The 24,377-nt window shown below is 44.6% G+C and overlaps 1 protein-coding gene across 2 annotated transcripts in view; it reads right to left on the bottom strand.

Annotated features, from left to right (window-relative positions):
• The window catches only part of Ankrd6 (ankyrin repeat domain 6), a 150,373-nt gene that overhangs the window by 109,495 nt on the left and 16,501 nt on the right, over positions 1–24,377 (bottom strand). The window contains exon 1 of one of the 2 annotated variants that reach the window (XM_075971264.1): positions 7,722–8,254. The exons of the other annotated variant lie outside the window; for it this stretch is intronic. The gene's annotated coding sequence lies outside the window, so the exon portion shown is untranslated. Of the gene's footprint in view, positions 1–7,721; positions 8,255–24,377 lie in introns of those variants that run through there. 2 annotated transcript variants of the gene reach the window in all.

Raw genomic sequence — 24,377 nt, 5'->3', positions numbered from 1 at the left:
TCACCAGCCCTCACCTGTAGAATAGGCTTTCCAAGCTGCGGCTCACGGCTCACTGTAAGTCACTGAAATAAGCTAACGGGTCACACAGAGCATTTTCAAGAATGGAATGGTGAGACTGAATAAACCAGCATTGCTCTGCACACTGGGAAACATCCATCTCACTAGGTGTCAACACGTGTGTGTGTGTGTGTGTGTGTGTGTGTGTGTGTGTGTGTGTGTATAATACTCACGCCATGCAAAAGTTATTTCTCACAGTGGATCGTGGGCAACTTTGAAAGCCACTGTTCTTGAGAAAAATTGATTGAAGTATTCCAATCAAACACAGTAAGAATATAGCATATATTTTTCAGGGGAGAAAATATCAATGATTAATCCAAAAGCCTTAGACAGTGCCTGAAAACCAAGTCCATCTCTCCCAAGTGTGTCTCTGGAGTCCTATTTCGTATTTTCAAAGACATGGAAACTGCTTTCAATGGGAGCCTGACAGATGGAACATGTTGGTGGTTGTCTACCGGTGTCTCTCATCTGTACTCACGAGCTTTGAATGTCATGACTGCATTTGTACTTACTGCAGATGCACGGGCTGCGAAGAACAAAACGTAAGCACGCTTCTGTGCCATCCCTGCGCTGGACAGCTGCAGGTGACACTGGGTCACGCCCAGTGTGCAGCCTGTTCTCAGCCACCCAGCAGAGGTCCTGGCTGAGAACCGTCCACACTCAGCACGCGGCAGGAGGCAGTGCAATCGAGCAGCCTAAAGCCTGGTGTGGATCCTGCCTCTGTGTGCACCCGCCTGGAGTAATCGTCACAGCGAGCATAAAAGTAAATATAACTATCATTTTACACAGCACAAAATAAAGGGGCTGGCTTCTCAGTTTGTAATTTATTTAATTTCATGTCATCTTCCTGTCACATATTGGTGAAGGAAACTTCTTTCCTTTCAAGTGTGTAGAAATTAAACTGAGCCAGGTATAGTGGTGCACACCTTTAATCTCTGCATTTGGGAGGCACAGGCAGAAGGATCTTTGTGAGTTTGAGGCCAGCCTGGTCTACAGAGTTCCAGGACAGCCTGGGCTACATAGCTACATACCCTGTCTCAAAGACAGAGAGAGAGAGAGAGAGAGAGAGAGAGAGAGAGAAGAGAGAAAAACAGATATTAACTTGGGTTGGGGGAAAGAGTACAGGCAGTAAACAGGTCCCTACATAGAGATCAGCTCTCGACCAGTGGGGGGTGCTCAACTGCCAATAGAATGACTGGCATATGGGCCACCTTTGCTTTTTAACTATAAGTGCTTTATCGTTAATTAGATGATTCGTTTTGTAACTTATCCATTCACTCAATTGTGTTTGACCCAAACACTAAATGGGTTTGTACGGGCTGACGAGGTTGCATAGTCACATCGTCATGCTGATGCTGACAAGGTGACACCCAACAGCTAGCAAGTGCCACCTGTGTTAAGGCATCCACATCTATGATCTCATTTATTTCTCAAACACACTATATGGGAACCAGTAAGAGGGCTCAGCTGGCAGAGGCACCGGACAATACAAACTTGACAACCTATGTCTAATGCCCAGAACCCACATAAAGTTGGAAGGAGAGAACTGCCTCCACAAAGTTGTCTTCTGACTTCCACGTGAATGCTGTGCACTCACATACTACACACACACACACACTCACATACTACACACACACACACCATACAGATTTTTTTTTTTTTTTACAAAAACACTGATGTGATTGGTGCTAGCATTCAACTCCACTTAAAGGAGAATTAAGTTATACGCCCAGTTAGTGAGTGGCAGAGCTGACGTCTGAACTCAGAGAGTCCAGCTCTAGGCCCTTAAGGGATCACCAACCGTCTGTGCTCCCTCAAATTCATATACTGAAACACTAGTCCTCTGAGGGATGGTACTCGAAGATGGGGCTTTGGGGAGACAATTAGTTGTGAAGGTGGAATGAGCCTTCATGAGATTAGCTTCCTCCTACAGACAGACGAGAGAACTCGTTCCCCGTCTCTGTCCTCTGACTGTGAAGATCCACCAAGGAAGTGGTCACCTGCATGCCAGCAAGAGGCCTCTGCCAGGCTGGCATCCACATCTCAGACCTCCTGGACTCCAGAACTAGGAGAAATAAATGTCTGGTTATTTAAGCCACCTCCCCCATGAGATTCTGTCATGGCTGCCTGAACTAAGACAGAGAGCACACAGAGTCACGCAATGTCTATGTCAGGGAAATACGTTTGCATGGGAGAAGCATATTACGAAATGCATATGCAGTCAGCTGGCCTTAGGACAACTTAGAAGACGGATGAGATCTGTACGGAAATGTACTTAATTAACAGCAATTTTTCTCAGTCACTTAACTGTTCTTTAATTAAATCATCTTTGTGATTGAATTACATCAATTAAAAAATGCGGTCCTGGCATACCACACTATAAGAAGAGTTGCATGCATGACTCGTATCTACCACGTAGACAGGGAACAAGAGAACCACAGAGAGTCTCTGCTGAGCATTTCACTGCTGTATTAGTTCTTATCTCATAAGCATGGTCTAGGGAGGGAAGGGTTTATTTGGGTCACAGTTTGAGGCTACCATCCATCGTGGCATGGACCCACGGGAGCAGGAGCATGAGGTGGGCGGTCATATTGTGTCCACGGTTGGGAAACAGTAAACAGTGAATGTTCACGTTCAAACGTCTTTCTCCTTTTCATTCGGTCCGGGACTCCAATCCATGGAATGGTGCTGGTTACAATTAAAGTGGATCTTCCATCTCAACCTACTCTAAAGAACCCCTCACAGGCATAGCCAAAGGCTTGTCTCACGATTCCTAAATCCTGTCAAGCTGACAGTCCGCAAACCACTGCAACCATCAAGTAAAAAGTAGCGTGATAAAGCCATGATCTAAGAATCCGAATACCCCTAGACTCTTGATTCAAGCCCAAATCTTCTGCTTGCCAGGACCATCTGCATGTCCCCTCCAGCCTGACCTGTGGTAACAAGCAGGTGGAGTTACAGAACAGTACAGAGTCTCCATAGTGACCCTCTCCTGAAAGGTGTGACAACGTCATACGGCGAAGATGGATGGGAGCTGAAGATGCAGCTGCCCTCTGTCTACAGTACTAAGTCCAGGCCCTCAGGCAGACCACAGTCACAACTAATCCACTCCTTCCCTCTCAGGCCACGAGGCTGTGAAGGAAAATCTAAAGCCATCCAAATGGAGTTGCTGTGACCCAGTGCCCTGGCTTAGCATCATCTACGTGACTCCACTCTAAACAGCCTGGTGATGGATGCAATGTGCAGGACACAGATGCCACATGCAGGGCCTCTGTGGTTGTGGACGGTGCAGATGCCACGCTCGGGGCCTCTGTGGTTGTGGACGGTGCAGATGCCACGCTCGGGGCCTCTGTGGTTGTGGACGGTGCAGATGCCACGCTCGGGGCCTCTGTGGTTGTGGACGGTGCAGATGCCACGCTCGGGGCCTCTGTGGTTGTGGACGGTGCAGATGCCACGCTCGGGGCCTCTGTGGTTGTGGACGGTGCAGATGCCACGCTCGGGGCCTCTGTGGTTGTGGACGGTGCAGATGCCACGCTCGGGGCCTCTGTGGTTGTGGACGGTGCAGATGCCACGCTCGGGGCCTCTGTGGTTGTGGACGGTGCAGATGCCACGCTCGGGGCCTCTGTGGTTGTGGACGGTGCAGATGCCACGCTCGGGGCCTCTGTGGTTGTGGACGGTGCAGATGCCACGCTCGGGGCCTCTGTGGTTGTGGACGGTGCAGATGCCACGCTCGGGGCCTCTGTGGTTGTGGACGGTGCAGATGCCACGCTCGGGGCCTCTGTGGTTGTGGACGGTGCAGATGCCACGCTCGGGGCCTCTGTGGTTGTGGACGGTGCAGATGCCACGCTCGGGGCCTCTGTGGTTGTGGACGGTGCAGATGCCACGCTCGGGGCCTCTGTGGTTGTGGACGGTGCAGATGCCACGCTCGGGGCCTCTGTGGTTGTGGACGGTGCAGATGCCACGCTCAGGGCTTCTGTGGTTGTGGACGGTGCAGATGCCATGCTCAGGGCTTCTGTGGTTTTAGATGGTGCAGGTGTCATTCTCAGTGGCCTCTGTGGTTTTGGATACTTGCCATGTATCACTAATGAACGGGAAAGAAATGGCGCTAACATAGGCTGAGCAGGACACCCTGCCTAGCATCTAGGATCCCCCTGCATGCATTAGGGCCCTGCATACTGTCACAACCTACGATGTCACCTCAGTGTTTTTACCTGGTTGAAAGCGACTGGGTCAGTCTATCACTACAGCCTAGAGTTATTTGTGTTGGGTCACCTGGGTAACAACAGAGTCCACATCTCAAAATAGTTTAGCACTCTTTCCCCCACACCAAATTCCCCAGATTATGCTCACGAGAGCCAAAGGTACTTGAAAATTAAAAACAGGCTCCACACTTAATAAGAGGCTTCATGGCTTGACCCTTTCCCCAGTCTCATGATGGGCATCACGGGTATTACGGTACGGAAGCACAGAACTACGTTATGTAATTATTCTAAAAGAGCAAAATAGTGTTGCTACCTGTGAGCTGGGTCTGTACCCACAGAATAGGAGGAGGGAGGAAGGGGGGGGCGCGTTTTCTTAACAAAATGTTTTCTTTTAAAGAGACACCAATTCTATAATGAGTCCAACAATGGCTCTGTGTAAGACAGCTTTTATCAAAAAGCTTTGACTTTGAAGTTTTTCCTTTTTTTTTTCTCTGAGACAGGTCTTGCTATGTATTTAGCCCAAGTGAGCCTCAAGTTCCACCCCTTGCCACAGTCTCCCGACTGCTGGTCTGTAGACCTCCACACAGTGTTCAAGACTGTCTTTTAAGTCAAAATCCTTCTGGGCTGGAGGTATAGCTTGGTGATGAGAGAGTCTGCCTGCCATGCACCAGGCACGAGGTCTGGTCCTCAGCACAACAGAATTAATCAATTATAAAATCCGGGCTGGGGATGGAGTGGTGGCTCAGAGGTTAAGAGCATTGCCTGCTCTTCCAAAGGTCCTGAGTTCAATTCCCAGCAACCACATGGTGGCTCGCAACCATGTATAATGAGGTCTGGTGCCCTCTTCTGGCCTGCAGACATACACGCAGACAGAACACTGTATACATAATAAGTAAATAAATAAATATTTAAAAAAAATAAAAATAAAATCCGGGCTGGAGAGGTGGCTCAGAGTTTAAGAGCACTGGCTGTTCTTCCAGAGGTCCTGTGTTCAATTTCTGGCACTGGCATGGTGGCTCACAACCATCTATAATGAGATCTGGTGTGTAGGGATACAGGCTGGCAGAACACTGTATGCATAATAAGTAAATACATCTTAGGTCATGTGACACAATCAGTCCCAAATAGCCCACAGGCTCTGACCTTTCCCACGAGGTGAGAGGACCACATATTTTACAGTGGTAACTCTTCCACTGAGGGTGGAGAGGGGAGTTGTCTTTTTTAAAATTTCAGCATTACCATGGGGCTGCAGAGACAGCCCAGGAAAGCATCTGCCATACATGAGGACCTGAGTTCAGATTCTCAGCATGTATGTAAAACGTGGGGTACAGTGGCATGTGCCTGGAACCTAGTGCTGGTAAGGGGACACACGGGGATCCCTGGGCTTGCTACCAGCTAATCTGGCTGAACTGGTGATCACCAGGTAAGTGAGAGACTCTTCTCAGAACATAAGGGGGAAAGGAGCTGGAGAGATGGCTCAGCAGCTAAGAATACTTTTCCAGAGGATCTGGTCAGTTCTCACTACCTACATGGCAGCTCATAACTGTCTGTGACTCAAGTGTCAAGGGCTCTGATGAGACACACATGTGGTATACCCACACACAGATAATTAAATTAAATTAAAAATAAGGCGGAGAATAACAAAAGAAAACACCTGCCCTCAACCTCTGACCTCTATGTGTGTGCGCACACACATATGGACACATGCAGAAACACACGCACGTGCACACACATACAGATCAACACATGCACACACAGTTTTTCCAGCACATCTACTGTTTAGTTAGTTACACCCTAGTCACACTTTGTATACAGTATATGGTTTTCCCTTCACTTCCCTGACTTTCTGACACTATGTTAACTCTTTTAGGGAGTCTACCAGTGCACAAAACTTATCACCAGTGTGATACCACCAATGTGCTCACAATTAACACTAGTGTGCACACGATTAACACCAATGTGCTCAATTACCACCAATGCACACAATTACCACCAATGCTCACAATTACCACCGGTGTGCACACAATTACCACCAATGCGCACACAATTAACACCAATGCACACAATTACCACCAGTGTGCACACAATTACCACCAATGCGCACACAATTACCACCAATGCACACAATTACCACCAGTGTGCACACAATTACCACCAATGCACACAATTACCACCAATGCACACAATTACCACCAGTGCGCACAATTACCACCAGTGCGCACACAATTACCACCAGTGCGCACACAATTACCACCAGTGTGCACACAATTACCACCAATGCACACAATTACCACCAGTGCGCACACAATTACCACCAGTGCGCACACAATTACCACCAATGCACACAATTACCACCAGTGCACACACAATTACCACCAGTGCGCACACAATTACCACCAGTGCGCACAATTACCACCAGTGCACACACAATTACCACCAGTGCGCACAATTACCACCAGTGCGCACACAATTACCACCAGTGCGCACAATTACCACCAGTGCACACAATTATCACCAGTGCACACAATTACCACCAGTGCGCACAATTACCACCAGTGCGCACACAATTACCACCAGTGCGCACAATTACCACCAATGCACACAATTATCACCAGTGCACACACAATTACCACCAGTGCGCACAATTACCACCAATGCACACAATTATCACCAGTGCACACACAATTACCACCAGTGCACACAATTATCACCAGTGCACACACAATTACCACCAGTGCACACAATTATCACCAGTGCACACAATTACCACCAGTGCGCACAATTACCACCAGTGCGCACACAATTATCACCAGTGCACACAATTACCACCAATGCACACAATTACCACCAGTGCGCACACAATTACCACCAGTGGGCACACAATTACCACCAGTGCACACAATTACCACCAGTGCACACAATTATCACCAGTGCACACAATTACCACCAGTGCACACACAATTACCACCAGTGCGCACAATTACCACCAGTGCACACAATTACCACCAGTGCACACAATTATCACCAGTGTGCACACTCTAGAGCACTGGGAATTATGGGGGAAAGCAGGGTGAGAAGGTGACAGGCAGGAGGGCAGCCAAGTGCAGAAAGCCTGCTGCTGCACCCTGGGCATGGTGACACAGGCCTGCCATCCCAGCACACAGGAGGCTGAGGCAGGAGGGGAGGAGGAAAGCAGACAGCACTGGGGGCAGTGTCCCCAGAAGGAGGGAGGGAGCAGGCAGAGTCAGCAGAGTACACAGCCCAGGCCAATACCACCCCCTACCCACTTCCCCCACCAAAAAAAACAGCAAAGAAAGCAACAACGCCCCAAACACAACTATTCTTTAGAAATCTCAGGTCATGTCAGAAAAGTACCTTTAGCCTGGAGTCCACCCTTGTTCATTCACTGAACATATATGCAAATGTGTTCCTTTCACTGAACCAAACCAAATTAACAATTACCTAGTGGTTCTCATTTCCACTTCCAACTCATCAAGGGTCTCTGCGCACATCCAGGAAAGACACAGTCCTCACAGTCGGGCTGGAGGACCTTCCGTCCAGGCCCAGAGCACAGTGGAGTTTCGCAATGGAGGATTCTTCCCGGCTGGACTTCCCTGGTCTCTGTGGGGACAAGGGGCAGGCACAAAGGAGCCACCGGCCCTGGAGCCTGCTTTGTGTGCACCCGCAGCCGCAGCAGCCTGTCTGTCGGTGCAGGGGGCTCGGGCATTTACATGTCAATGCGCAAACCAGCGCTCGCTGCTCCTCCACTCTGTCTGGCTTCCAGACCCTTGGTTTTGTTCCCCCTTATCCAAGGAGCCTGAGTCTGTGACTGCCAAAAAGCATTTGGCAAACTCCTGCTGAGAGATTTGCCATCCCCCTCGCAGTGCTGAGCCTGAATGAATACATCAGCAGCCAACCAGCAGGCTTTCCCAACTGTCCTGAAGCCACACTGGAGAGATGCTTGCTTTAGATCACGATGGTGGACACTCGATTCCAAGAGAGTCATGGTGGGAGGGGCAAAGAAAAATCAATTTCCAAGGACTAGACCCTGGGTCTCACAATTAGTCAAAAGCAATGTCTCAGGAGCCTGTTTCTAGGTCAGTATGAGACATCAGTGTGGTACAGTGCCAAAAGCTAAGGCATAATCAACGTATTTTAGGTTCACTGTCAGAAGGGTGTCATGAACAAGGAGGTGGGGACAGAAAAGAATAGGCGGCCATGCATGGTTCTCATAGAAGAGTGTAGGGATAAGTCCCGCCCCTTAGGGGGCGTGTTCGCCTCGGGCTAATGTCTGCCTATAAATTTGGCGAGCGTGCTCCGAGCTGTCTCTTCTACTCTCCTGGTCTCCGCGGGAACGGTGGTTCTGTAAGTCTATTTCTACATTAAAACTATATATATTTTTACAAACTGTCTGCATTCGTTTACGCCGCTACATTTTGGCGTCCAACGTCGGGCTATTTTGCCCCCGACTCAAGCGGGTAGCCCGCTAGCTAACACAGCAACCTCCTGGGTGCTGTTTTTCAGTTCGTGACTCCGGCCCCAGTGCCGAGTCCGAGACATACTCGGCCACACAGGCCCATTCTGCCTGCCTTGGCTAAGTTTTACAGCGGAACCCCACTGCCTGAATTAGCAGAAGCTTAAGTACCTGCGGTTTTGCAACAAAAGCTGCCACAGCGGCAGATTTGGTCTGACACAAAGTGACTTGGCAGGGCAGTGGTGGCACACGCTTTTGATACCAGCACTTGGGAGGCAAGGGCAGGCGGGTCTCTGTGAGTTTGAGGCCGGCCAGGCAGTGGTAGCACACGCCTTTAATCCCAGCACTTGGGAAGCAGAGGCAGACGGATCTCTGTGAGTTTGAGGCCTGCCAGGCCGTGGTAGTGCACGCCTTTAATCCCAGCATTTGGAAGGCAGAGACAGACGGATCTCTGTGATTTCGAGGCCAGCCTGGTCTACAAGAGCTAGTTCTAGGACAGGCTCCAAAAACACAGAGACCAACAACTAGCAGGAACCGATCATTGCAGGTAAAAAATTTTTTCTTTTATAAATAAAATGTCTGAACACATTACTGTTCAAGAATTTAACAGTTTTTTTAATTGTACCATGTGGGAGATTTTACAAGAGGTGTCTATCACGCCACCTCTATGGATCCTTCTGGGATTCGTAGTTTTCATTGGCACCAAATGGTTTGATAATAGAAATATGATAAAGTCTTTACGAGACGAATCCAGGATTCTTAAGGCAGAGATAGAACGCTTAAAAACAATTGAGAATGATAACAATCTTCTCAAGAATCAGTTTGAAGTTCTCCAGACTGATAACAATCTTCTCAAGAATCAGTTTGAAGTTCTCCAGACTGATAACAATCTTCTCAAGAATCAGTTTGAAGTTCTCCAGACTGATAACAATCTTCTCAAGAATCAGTTTGAAGTTCTCCAGACTGATAACAATCTTCTCAAGAATCGGTTTGGAGTTCTCCAGACTGATAACAATCTTCTCGAGAATCGGTTTGAAGTTCTCCAGGCTGATAACAATCTTCTCAAGAATCAGTTTGAGGCTCTCCAGGCTGATGTTAAGGAGAAATTCATTACTATGGAAGAGGGAACAGCTGATCTGGATCGTAAGGTTCAGTCCCTCTCTGTAGGAACTGAAACATTAGTGGCTGATATTAAGGAGAAATTCATTACTATGGAAGAGGGAACAGCTGATTTGGACAATAAGATTCAGTCCCTTTCTGTAGGAAATGAAACATTAACTGAGAGAATCAAAACTGCTGAATGTGACAATCGGATTTTGTCTAAAGCTTATGACAAATTGATGGAAAGAGTGTCAATACAAGAAGGCACTGTTTATGCCATAAAAATTATGTCCAAAGATAAGATGTTATCTCTAACGGACAAACTTCATACTTTAGAATCCTCAATGAAGGCTTTGGAACATAATTCTGGACAGGAGATTCAGACATTGCAGAAGGCAATAGTGAATAGAATTGAAAAGATTGAGGAATTTCTAAATTCTGATGAAGAAGAGCAAAGGGTAGAAGGGCAAATTTTAACTACATCCGTGGGTAAATCTCTCCGGGACAATTTCCACAAAGCTCTACCGACAGCTCTACCTGCCTTTCCAGTAATAACAACAGAGAAGGTGGTTGGTTCCAGAAACCCTAGGGTCATCAAGGAGGATACATGGGAGCCTGTCCGTATGAATGACCTCAAGGAAATTAAACAGGCTGTCATGACTTTTGGGATGCAAGCCTCTTTTGTTAAAGAGATGCTAAGATCTTGGGCCAGGACAAACAGAGCAACCCCCTTGGACTGGCTCCAGCTGAGCTCTGCAGTACTTGAGAGTGGACCACAATTGAAATGGCAATGCTTATTCAGGCAAGAGGCTAAACTCTTAGAACAGCAGGAAAAAGCAAAGGGAATTGACATTTCCCTAGATAAAATTCTAGGTGAAGGGCTCTTTTCCGACCCTCAGGAACAAGCTAATTTGGATGAAAACACACTCTCCATGTGTACTACAGCAGCCTTAAGGGCTTGGGACAGGGTACAAGACCCAGGACAGAGAATAGAATCATTTGTCAGAGTTAAACAGGGTCAGAGAGAACCCTTTAGTGACTTTTTACAAAGATTAACTAAGGCTGTACAAATAGGGATATCTGACCCAGAAGCAAGACGTATAATGATTGAGTCTTTGGCTTATGAAAATGCAAATGTGGAATGCAAAAGGATTTTGGGGCCTTTAAAGCTCAGATCAGCGCCTTTGGAAGAATGGGTCTTGCATACACTCAATGTTGATACATTTGATTATGGCACTGAAGCATGGGTAGAAGAAGCAATTTCCAATGGTAAAAGGAGACACCAGAATACCAAATGTTTTAATTGTGGCAAAATGGGTCATATGAAAAGGAATTGTAGACAACGAATTTTCAGAAATAATAATAATAATGCATCTTTCAGAAATAATAATAATAATGCATCTTCTAGAAATAACAGAAATAGGAGGACTCAGCCTTCAGGTTTATGTAGAAGATGTGGAAAAGGCAGACATTGGACGAATGAATGCAGGTCTACAAGAGATAGACAAGGCAACCTGATACAGTCGGGAAACGTGAGAGGGGGGGCCTCACAGGCCCCCATGGCAAACATGGTTCAGTCATATCCAGTTTCTGCAGAGAACGTGCCTCATCAGGACAATTAGGAAGCCCCATGCCTACTGTTACAAGCAATAATGATCAGAAAGATAAGTTACGTGTGTTTTGGCAAACTTCTATAAATGATCAAAGACCTAAACTGAGAGTGTGTGTAAATGGCATTTTTATTACTGGCCTGCTGGACACAGGTGCTGATGTAAGTATCATTACCCCAGAATCTTGGCATCCGTATTGGCCTCTTCAGAATGTAAATGTTCAGCTCCTGGGAATTGGAACCCTATCTCGAGTAAGGCAGAGCACGAGATGGGTTGAATGTATAGGGCCAGAGGGACAAATAGGAAAATTAAAGCCATATGTAGCCAATATCGCAATGAATTTGTGGGGTCGTGACCTATTACAACAATGGAATACCGAAATTAACATTCCTGCTACTTCTAGAGCCTATAGTTCTGAGAATAATATTAAAAGATATTACAAACGGAGAAAACCGGCCATTCGGGCTGTACAAGAACAAGCAACTGATGTCCCTTCAGAGATACCAACAGCCTTGCCTCTAAAATGGTTGACTGAGAAACCAATATGGACAAAGCAATGGCCTTTAGCTGAGGAAAAGTTACAGGCTTTAGAACAGCTGGTACAAGAACAATTAGATGCTGGACATATAGAAGAATCTACCAGCCCTTGGAATTCTCCTGTATTTGTGGTTAAGAAAAAATCAGGTAAATGGAGAATGGTGACAGATCTCAGGGCCATCAACAAGGTTATTCAACCTATGGGCCCTCTGCAATCTGGAATTCCTTTGCCCTCTTTATTACCAAAAGGATGGCCTCTCATAGTTATTGATTTAAAGGATTGTTTTTTCACTATACCTTTGCAAAAAGAAGATAGAGAAAAATTTGCCTTCACAGTGCCTACTTATAACAATTCTCAACCTTCGAGGAGGTACCACTGGACCGTTCTCCCCCAGGGTATGTTAAATAGCCCCTCCCTGTGCCAATATTTTGTGAACCAACCATTGCAAATAATACGCAAGAAATTTCCCAAATCGATAGTATACCATTACATGGACGACATCTTGTTATCCGATTCAAACATGGATACCTTGAACAGACTGTTTGAAGAAATAAAGATACTTTTACCTAAATGGGGATTGCAAATCGCTCCTGAAAAGATTCAGAAGGGAGATTCTGTTAATTATTTAGGTTATAAAATAGGTTTGCAAAAAATTAAGACACAAAAAGCACAAATTAGGAGAGATCGCCTACGGACTCTTAATGACTTTCAAAGACTGTTAGGAGACATTTCCAGTCTACGACCAGCTATTGGAATAACACCTGATCTAATAATTCATTTGAACAAAACCTTGGATGGTGATAAAGATTTAAACAGTCCCAGAGAATTAACAGCTGAAGCAGAAAAGGAACTGACAATGATTGAGGAAAAATTACAACAGGCACATGTGGACAGGGTGAATCCAGAGCTCGATTGTATTCTTGTCATACTACCATCAAAAATTTCTCCTACAGGAATTTTAATGCAGAGAGATGATATTATTTTGGAATGGATCTTTTTACCACATAAACCAAGTAAGAAACTGAAAACTTATGTGGAAAAAGTCTCTGAGTTAATTATAAAAGGCAAGCTGAGACTTCGTCAACTAGCAGGCATAGACCCAGCAGAAATTATAGTGCCCTTCACTGCTGATGAACTAAAGAAATTATGGGAAGATAATGAACCATGGCAAAGAGCTTGTGCTAATTTTTTGGGAGACATTAATAACAACTATCCAAAAAGCAAGCGGCTTAACTTCATAAAGAGAACTTCTTGGATTCTTCCTCGAATCGTCCGTGATGCTCCAATAACTGGAGCCCGTACATTCTATACTGATGCCAATAAATCAGGGAAGGCAGGTTACAAATCAGAAGACTTGGATAAGGTGGAACAAAGTCCGTATAATTCTGTCCAGAAGGCAGAATTATATGCCATTCTTATGGTGCTAAGGGATTTTAAAGAACCTATTAATATAGTTACAGATTCACAATACGCAGAAAGAGTTATTTTACATATTGAAACTGCTGAATTTATACCTGATGATACTGAACTAACCTCATTGTTTCTCCAGGTTCAAGATTTGATCAGGAACAGGCTTTGCCCTATGTACATAACACACATCCGATCCCATACGGGTCTGCCAGGTCCTCTAGCACAAGGTAATGCAGAAATTGATCAATTACTGATTGGTAGTGTGCTACAAGCCTCTGAATTTCATAAAAAACATCATGTTAATAGCAAAGGTTTGAAGAAAGAGTTTTCAATTACATGGCAACAAGCTAAGGAGATTGTAAAGAAATGCCCTACTTGCTCTTTCTATAACCAAACGCCACTGCCTGCAGGGGCTAATCCAAAGGGCACCCAAAGGAATGAAATCTGGCAGATGGATGTGTTCCACTTTGCAGAATTTGGCAAATTACAATATGTTCATCACACCATTGACACTTATTCAGGCTTTCAGTGGGCAACTGCTTTAAGTTCAGAAAAAGCTGATTCAGTAATCACTCATTTATTAGAAGTCATGGCTATCATGGGTATACCTACACAAATAAAAACGGACAATGGTCCTGCTTATGTTTCTAGGAAAATGAAACGGTTTTTTGATTATTACAATATCAAGCATGTTACAGGTATACCATACAATCCTACAGGTCAAGCAGTCATAGAAAGAGCAAATCGAACTATAAAAGATATGTTGAACAAACAGAAAGGGGTGGAAAACACCCCCAGAAATAGGCTACATAATGCTTTGTTAACCTTGAATTTTCTCAACGCTAATGAGAAAGGAACAACGGCTGCAGAAAGACATTGGATAATGGAAAAGTCTACTGAACTAAATCAACCAGTTTATTTCAAGGATGTGCTGACCTCACAATGGAAGCCAGGATATGTGCTACGTTGGGGAAGGGGTTTTGCTCTTATCTCCACAGGTGAGGAAAAATTGTGGATACCATCAAAATTAATAAAGGTTCGGTTTGAAGAAGAGAAGCCACTGGGAAAAGATAAATAACAATTCTTTCATAAGGATGGCGAACATACTGATGGTAAGAAATACAGATAGGTTGGAGGCAGGGTTCTTTTCTTATCTCCACAGGAAAATACTCATCTTCAAAGAAATTGAGGGACCCTGAATATTTAATTACTGATGGATGGACACATTTTGTAAGTATTAATTTTTATTTATATATCTTATTAAACATTTCTTTATAAATATATAGAGCTGGTTTTGAAGTTGGACTCTGGCTCAGTCCCTCTCCAATTCCAAGCCTGTTAGTAAGAGAAAAACCCAGAGTTTCTGGAGTTTCTGTCTCATGTCAAGAGCCATGATATGGGACAGAAAGAAATACGAGTTTAGAAAACATCCTTGCTTTTCTTCATATCTATCATACTTTTCATTGAATATATATATCATGCCTTTTATTGAATATATATATGTATGTATATATATGTCTATATGATTAATGTTTAAGTTTTTCACAATGAACAATGAGTTTTTCCCAAAGTGACATTTGAAGTTTCCAGGAAGAAGATGGGGCCCCACAACAACAACTCTACCTGGTTGAGATGACGTCATGATACTGATAGCGCTACTACAAGACCTGTTTTGGATACCAGCTGCACAAGACGATCCCAACTTGGTTAGCTGAAATGGTGCACATCTTGCACAACATTCTGGCCAGACCTCCACAAAATACTCAGAGACTATTTGCAATTTTAAAAGACATTGATCTTGAAATTTAACCATCATTTTACTTTCACAGGATCCCCCAGAAAGAACGTCGCCCCCATGACAGCTGGAAGTAATTCTAGAGGACGACGTCCCCTCTCCCAGTAAAGTTTACCCCTGGGTTTAGGGACATCATTTAGGGGTTGGGAGGTTGGGGGAGGAATTTTATAAGCTCAGGGATCATTTTGAAAAAAAAAATAGGGAATGATGGGATTATAGATTTATAATTGTGAGTTACTGCTTTTAGACAAATATATTGGTATCAATTCTTGTATACTGAAACAAAGTTAAATTATATTGACTATTGTATGCATGCATGTTTCTATGTCTGTTTAAAACATTTTTATGTATTGACATATATTGTATTGATATATATATTGTATACATTTACCATATTGCAATGTACATTTCTACCTCTGATTAAGATACTTATATAATGTTTGTGCATTGATATATATTTACCATATTGCAATGTATATTTGTACAGTGTTTATATTTGGAGGTCATTATCCTCATTTGTTACACAGTTGTTTATTGTCTTAGTCTTTAAGTTAGATAGATATTGAGAATTATATAGATAAATAGTCATCTAAGTTTGTCATTTATAATCAGACTAATCAGGTTCTTTAGATATATAGAGATTATACTCAGTATAGATAGATAATCTTCAACCTCTTCAAAGAGCTGTAGAAAATGGCCTTTAATCTAACTCAGAGTTTCGTGATAGTGAGACACAATTGCTCCTGGCAACACCACTCCATTCCCGAGAGAATGTTGAGCACCAAAGACACTCCACCTGGAGCCTTTCTATTTGGCAGAACTGGCCTTTGGGCAAAGAAATGCCTATACCTCAACCACTGACACAGATACAGAGCGTGCATCAATGGATAAAACAGGACTGTCATATCCTGCCAAGACAGGGTAAGATAGTTTTGAAAAGTTCCTTGCCTTTAATAATGGTATGTCAGTTATGTTAGGCCTTAGCCAAAATTGGTTGACTCAACATTGCAAACGAGACTTTGGGTGATTGCCCAGGTAGTCAGTTGTCTCTGTCAATTGTTGCACATTTTGGATATATCTCGTTTGTTGAGTAGTGTTTATTCCCTTCTCAGATCTTTGACTGAGTTGAAGATTATATAATTGTAGTTACTCTTTACATTATTTGGACTCCTTGAGATAGAATGTTTAGCAAAGCTTTTGTTCTCAATATTGTTTGTTATATTTATTATTTGTTGTTATTGTATGTAGTTGTATTTGGTTTAGTTCTGTCTTATTTAGACAAAAAGGGGAGATGTAGGGATAAGTCCCGCCCCTTAGGGGGCGTGTTCGCCTCGGGCTAATGTCTGCCTATAAATTTGGCGAGCGTGCTCCGAGCTGTCTCTTCTACTCTCCTGGTCTCCGCGGGAACGGTGGTTCTGTAAGTCTATTTCTACATTAAAACTATATATATTTTTACAAACTGTCTGCATTCGTTTACGCCGCTACAGAAGAGTGTAGCAAGAAGGGAGAGAATCCTAAGGGCCCCGTTCTGTGAGGGAAAATGGTCTGAGCTCATAGGAAGGCGAGCACATCCTCAATCCATGAAACATACAAAGGCAGATTTATTCAGGGGCTGCAGACGGGGAAGATGCGGCTGTTTGAGTGTGGAGACAGCATCTGCACAAGCAGCAGAGATGCCTAGGAGGTGGGCAAGGGACTTTCCTGCAGGGCTGGGGGCAGACTGCATATGGGGGGCACAGCTGGCAGAGGCCAGCTGGAAGTCAGAAGGGATGTGAGAGCTCCACCTTGAGAACAAACTCTCTGCATCTTTTTTTTTTTTAAAGATTTATTTATTATGTATACAACATTCTCCCTCCATGTATGCCCACACACCAGAGGAGGGCGCCAGATCTCATTACAGATGGTTGTGAGCCACCATGTGTTTGCTGGGAATTGAACTCAGGACCTCTGGAAGAGCAGCCAGTGCTCTTAACCTCTGGGCCATCTCTCCAGTCCCAACTCTCTGCATCTTTACACCCCAAACCAAATCGACTGTGGAATAAAAATATTGACTTACAAAGCCACACAGTCTGTGATGCAGACTGATTTAAACTAAGACAAGGCTGCACTGCCAACGCCAGAAACAGCACAGGTATCAGTCACTTCTGAAATTAAGAAGTGCAGATCCCAGACCCATTTATTGTAGGTAAAAAGTAGCAAGGTTGGGGCACTGGCTGGGAGTCCCTTAAATTCCTCTCCTCTCTTCCCCCATTGCTCAAGGGCCGTGAATTGAATTTGGGTCACTTACAGCATTTACCTAAAGTGTTTGGTAGTCAACTGGGTTCCATGGGGTCTCACTGCTGGTCTAGACCTTGGAGGCAGAGGAAAGAAGGGAGTTTCCAGCAAATGCCTTCTGAATGTGCTGGGACCTGCATGGCCACTATTTCCACCCTGGGAGAGGCAGTAGAAAGATCCCTGCCATCCCAGGAAGCACTATCTCTGCCTCTGCTGCAAAAGACTCAGGACTAGCTTGGCCTGGGCCCACACTGTCCCTGGAACACTCCTGGGCAGAAAGCTAGCTTGGATTGACTCCATCAATCATCAGAGAACAGGTTGAGGGCTCAGAAAACCACCATGAGCTGACACCAGTGCCCTCCTCTCCAAATAATCCCTACAGACACTATAAAGCAGCTGCCAACAGGAGACCATATAAAACCTGGAGAAGACTGATAAGTTGCCCTCCAAACAGAGCAAACCTCACCTGCTCTCTGTGGGAGAGCCCTCCCCTCCTGTGCAGCCACCAGCAGGGCTAGGCACTGGTCAGGCTTTGGTTGATTTTCTTTTCTGAGACAGGGTTTCACTGTGTAGTCCTAGCTATCCAGGAAGTCAGTCTGTAGACCAATCTGGCCTCACAGAGATCCACCGGCCTCACCTCAAAGCCCACCGTGAGAGCAAACCCAGGAGCTGCAGAAGCAATCTCCAAAGGCACCTTCACGGTTGCTGATCCCATCCCCGAGCCACGCCCCCAAAGGTATCTCTGCCCCTACAACACTCACAGAGATGTAAGACACCATTTCTTTTGTCTGGTTTTATCTTGGTTTAAAATAAGAGGCAGAGCTGGGAGATGGTTCAGAGCACTTGCTGCTCCTGCAGAGGACTGAGTTGGGTTCCCAGCACCCACACTGGACAGCTCATAGCTGCCAGTAACTAACCCCAGCTTCAAGGGATCCATACCGTCTTTTGTCTCCTTGGGCACCTGCATTTACATGTACACACACACAGAGACCCAGGTATACAAACAATTTTTAAATAAAATAAATAGGGGCTAAACCTAAAATATAAACAAAAATTGTACTGAGTAACATTAACTATTGGGTTATGTGGTAGTTTGAAAGAATCCCAGCACTTGGGAGGCAGAGGCAGGCGGATCTCTGTGAGTTCAAGGCCAGCCTGGTCTACAGAGCTAGTTCCAGGACAGGCTCCAAAGCCACAGAGAAACCCTGTCTTGAAAAACCAAAAATAAATAAATAAACAAACAAACAAACAAATAAATAAATACCACCCTATTAATCATAATTCCAAACTGGTGGGGCATTGTTTGTGACTTACGCCTTCACGAGAGAGGCAATATTCAAAACTGGGCTAAGTCAGGTCCTTAGTGCTTGTAACTCACTGTGTCAATGAAACGTACCCATGCACACTCTGAACACGAAACCAACAGTATCATCCCAGCTAAGACTAACATTCTCCCAGTGAGTCAGGGCACCCTCTCAGCTCAGACCTGCCTCCTTCAAGTTTGCTGTTCCTAGACAGTAAAGTTTTAGTCTAGAAAGAAGTCATTCCAAATGTAAGGACTCAGTTTTCTTTTAGGGGCTGGCCATAGTTTACTATGCTCCAGTGAACATGCGGGCAACACAAATTGGACTTGGAACAAGCAGCAGGTGTTAACTGTTCCGGTTAACATTTACAATTGTATCTTATGTGTGCAGGTGTTTCGCCTGTATGTATGTCTGTACACTGTGTGCGTGCCTCTGGTACCCACAGAGACTAGACAAGGGCATTGGATTCCATGGAAGTGGAGTCACAGTCTTGAGCTAGCTGCCTTGTAGGTGATGGGAATTGTATCTGGGTTCTCTGAAAGAGCAGTCAGTGATCTCAACTAATGACCCTCTTGCCAACTTCTTCCCCCTTTAAACAGGGGTTAAAACCTGTAGGTTGAAGATGGATGTCCCAAAGCCATAGAGGAACCTTGGGTGGCTGTCCAGGCAACCAAATGTCTCTGTGTTTCTATAGTTTTGAAAGTCATTTTCTCTGAGCTTCCTATTTTATCAGGTAACATTAGATCCTCCTTGGATCTCTGATGGGGTTGAAAACTAAATAGATATAGTTACAGTTTTCCTTGTTACCAAATTCAGAAAAGAAACACAAAAAAAAGGTGTAAAGTATATAAGATTGAGATACATAAACATTTAAATTGCTTATTTAAGAAAATGTTTTGAGGTCTAAAAAGATAGTTTTGGGTTGGTAATACAAGTTAAGATAGAAAGTGAATTAGGGGGCTGGAGAGATGGCTCAGAGGTTAAGAGCATTGCCTGCTCTTCCAAAGGTCCTGAGTTCAATTCCCAGCAACCACATGGTGGCTCATAGCCATCTGTAATGAGGTCTGGTGCCCTCTTCTGGCCTGCAGGCATACACACAGAATATTGTCTACATAATAAATGAATTAATTAATTAAAAAAAAAAGAAAGTGGCCGGGCGGTGGTGGCGCACACCTTTAATCCCAGCACTCGGGAGGCAGAGGCAGGCGGATCTCTGTGAGTTCGAGACCAGCCTGGTCTACAAGAGCTAGTTCCAGGGCAGGCTCCAAAACCATAGAGAAACCCTGTCTCGAAAAACCAAAAAAAAAAAAAAAAAAAGAAAGTGAATCAGGTACAAAACTTTAGACTCACCAAGATAAGATAGACTTGGACTATTTTCTCTGAATTTGCCAAATATAAAGGGACTGGACATTGTAAATGTAATTTTTACTTGATAAATGATCTTATTGTACTGTATTAGAGTTAAAACCTTCCTTATTTGGACAAAAGGGGGGAAATGTTGTGGGATATTTGTATACTGTGTGAAGATGTATTGCTGTGATTGGTGTAATAAAAAGCTGAACAGCCAATAGCTAGGCAGGAGATGCAGGTAGGACTTCTGGGCATAGAGAGAACTTTGGGAAGAAGAAAGGGGGAGTCACCAGCCAGACATGGAGAGGAAACAGGAGATGCAAGATGTAAGAGAGGTAACACCACGTGGCAGAATGTAGATTAGTATAAACGGACTAATTTAAGTTATAAGAGTTAGTGGGACAAGCCTAAGCTAAAGGCCAAGTTTTTATAATTAATAAGAAGTCTCCACGTCATTATTTGTGAGCTGGTGGCCAACCAAAAAGCATGATACAAATACCAATATATAAAATTAAAAAAAAAACATTTGGGGGTCTGAAGAAATGGTTCAGTGGTTAAGAGTACTGGATGCTCTTCCAGAAGATCAGAGCTTGGTTCCCAGAACCCACATCAGGGGGCTCACAAGCATCTGTAGCTTCAGCTCCAGGGATCTGATGCCTTAAGTCTCCGTGAGCACCTGCCCTCATGCACACGCCCTCATGCAGATACATACATCTATAATAGCTAGAAATAATAACAAAATAATTATTCACAAAACATGACCTGAGTGTGAATTAAAATGCTAACAGCAAATAAGCGTGTGCTAACTAGTATCATGTCAACTTGACACAAGCTAGAGTCATTTCGGAAGAATGAACCTCAAGTGAGGAAATGCTCCCAGCAGACTTGTCTGTAGGCAAGCCTGTGGTGCTTTTTTCCTGACTGGTAATGGATGAGGGAGTGCCCAGATCACTGTGGGTGGTGCTACCCCTGGGCCTGAGTGCTGTAGGAAAGCAAGCTGAGCAAGCCAGGAAGCAACATACCTCTGCTTCAGTTCCTGCCTCTAGATTTCTGTCTTGAGTTCCTACCCTGACGTCCCGCAGAGATGGAGTGTGACCTGAGAGCTGTAAGGCGAAATGAACCCTTTCTTCGATAAGGCACTTTTCGTCATGGTGCTTTATCACAGAAGTAGAAACCCTTAGACTTTGAAATAGCCACTAAAAGCACAATTGTTGGAATCCATGCAGGGCATGACACACCTGGCTGCTACAGCCTCCGTGTGTGTGCCCCAAGACAAGGTCGGCCTGACTGCCTGATACTGTCTGGGCTATTTTTGCGTCAAGAACCTGACTCACACACCACACATTAGAAGCGGATGATTCCTGCGCATCCTCTTCTCCCCAGCAATTGACTTCTGGGCTGAGCATAGGCGTGCCGAGGTTAACAATCGGTTCTAAAGAAAACACAAAGCCCAAGAGGCCGCTCCAGAGCCTCATTATAGAAGAAAAGTCCCAGACAACAGCCATATTTCTTGATGTGAAAATAAAGAAACGTTTAACGAGGGATCAAAAGAGTAAGGGTGAGGTGGGTAAGGGAGGTGCTGAGAGGGCACAATCGGGAAGAGAGTTTTCAAAGAAAGCTTTTACAAAATTATATGCTATACCTCAGGAAACTATCAAACATGTAAAAATATGATAAAAAATGTAAATGGGCCTGAGGAATACTAAACTACCTGGAAAAGCTACAGCCATTCATGTAGACAAACAAACAAACAAATAAATATTGAAGTAAAATTCCAAGTTCAAAAGACAACACCTTAACTGTGCTCAAGCAAATCTTTTTTTTTTTTTTTTTCCTTTTTCGAGACAGGGTTTCTCTGTGGTTTTGGAGCCTGTCCTAGAACTAGCTCTTGTAGACCAGGCTGGTCTCGAACTCACAGAGATCCGTCTGCCTCTGCCTCCCAAGTGCTGGGATTAAAGGTGTGCGCCACCACCGCCCGGCTCTCAAGCAAGTCTTAAGTGTTTATGAAGAATATTAATGGAGACTTAATTTTTGCCATGCAGATTGACAAATATTTTGTACATTCCCTCTGTAGTTTCTGACCACTTTTATATGAAAGATTATAAGTAATATAGACTATTTAACTAAACTAAGTAAACTTATCCAGATTTGAAGCCTCCGAAACAAGAAAGGCAATTGCTGCCGCTGTTGAACTAGATGGTAAGACCCTCTGGCTAGAGAAAGCACATGTTCTGGTCTCAGCATACAGAGAAACCAAGCTGCAACTGAGCTGGAGGCTTCTGCCAGATGGCTAGCTTTCATAATACCTGAAGGGAAGACAAGACATTAATTGTCTCGCCCAGCTGTGGCCCCTGCATGCTATACTACCAACCTGTCAAGCAAGATGTACCCGCTAATGCAACTGTGGTAATCTGTTATGAGGGCAGCCAACCACTTTCTGATTGGATTTGAGGCCTGCTACAAAGAAGAGAATTCAGGTCTGGTTCTGTAAGCCTGGTCCGAAGCCCCTGGCTGGGAAGGTATGACTATTGACCGTAAGAGGGAAGCTACTGTGGGTTTTCCTGCATGGACGTGCTGCACCCATTAAGCTGCCTTCTAAATAGTTGGGTTTATAGACATGGGTTAGTGATGCTGTTTGCTTTGGTCAAAGAAGCTCCTTCTGAAGTGGGTGGTAGTTTTGCAGAGACTCATGTGATGGGGGAGTGAGCAGTTCACGGTCTCCACCCTTCTCTGAGGACCTACAGGCTGGTAATGGTTGCTGAGAGACCAGTTGGGTAGCCACTTATTAGGTATGCACAGTCCTAAAAGTAACCCCTCAACCATGCTCTTATAAGTAACCTTACTGACGGTCAATGGGTCACCACACACACACACACACACACACACACACACACACACACACACACACACGATGGGGGACCAGTTAGAAAGAGGACAGGAATCAGCAGGAGTAGGTGGGACAAGAGAGAATGATGGAGGAGTAAATATGATAAAATACACTATATACACAGAAAATGTGTAAATATAAAAGTAAAAATTTAAATCCAGAAAGGTAAGATAATCACTTTTACTATCACCTGTTTTAAAAATGAGAATCGAGGGGCTAGCAAAATGGCTTGGTGGGTAAACGTGCTGGACACCTGAGTACAGCTTCACAGGACTCAGACGATGGAGCGAGAGATGTTGACTCCTCCAAGTTGTCCCTTGACCTCCACATGTGCACTTTGGCACACGTGGGCCCACACACCCACTCACACACATACAAACAAATGAACTTAAATGCAATTTAAAATTTTGAATGAGACTGGACTTTCTTGGTGGAACTTTTGCCATCTCCCTAGGGTTGGGGGCTACTTGAGGCTGAGCGGAGCTCAATGGCCGAGTGTTCGCTGGTATGCACAAGGCCCTAGGCTTGCCCCAGCAAACGGAGAAAAAGAGCCTCGCATGACGACCATGGTGCATCTCTGGTGTTTGGAAGCCTCTCTGCTCCTCAGCGACGTCTACTGAGACTCCTAGAAGAACTCTCCCCACTGAGGGAAACTGAGAAAGTAAGCAAAGGGACTGAGAGCCCCACCGCTGCACGGAGAGCCACCAGCAGTGGGTGGACAGGGCAGTCTTACAGCAGTTCATTTAAAGGCATGTTTGAAAGCAAGGGAAAAGCTTCAAACTGCACTGGAGCTCACACGCTTCTGTGCAAGCTTCAAAGCTGCTCAGAGGCCTGCATGCGGCAGAGGATGCTGAGAGCTGTCTTCATGCTGAGCGGCAACACCTGCCCTGCAGAGACGTTCAGTGGAATGGAAACCTTTGGCAAGTGTTCCAATCTCTCTAAAACCCTACTTCTGAGTCACTATCAGCATTACAAGAGTAAGCATTCTGAACTTAACTCGGAGTCACTACATTCTATGGGCTCTCTATTGTGACTTTTGATAGTATGTCAACACAGGTTATTGTTAACATGTACTATAAACATAGCATGTAACTAACTGGCTGTTAGAGTCTAAATACAGAGAAAATGTCCAACGCATAGTTGATATGTCACGATAACAGGCTTTCTACCAAAGGAAACTCATAATTCCTGATGACAGAGAATGACTGTATTCTGTAAATAAGGCCAGCACCAAAAATGAATTGTCTCACTAACAAATGCTATGTTCAGGAAGAAGTTTCTGTTGTATTTAGAGACAATGCATCTGTAATTTGATAAGGTATTACCTAAGCTGCAGCTTTTCTGCTACAGAGCTCATGGATGAAGTTTAATTGAC

This window comes from Microtus pennsylvanicus, chromosome 5 (genome assembly GCF_037038515.1).
Source record: "Microtus pennsylvanicus isolate mMicPen1 chromosome 5, mMicPen1.hap1, whole genome shotgun sequence".
Classification (NCBI taxonomy): Eukaryota; Metazoa; Chordata; class Mammalia; order Rodentia; family Cricetidae; genus Microtus; species Microtus pennsylvanicus.
Note: the sequence above shows the minus strand (reverse complement) of the source record. Positions and strands in the feature narration are given on the sequence as shown.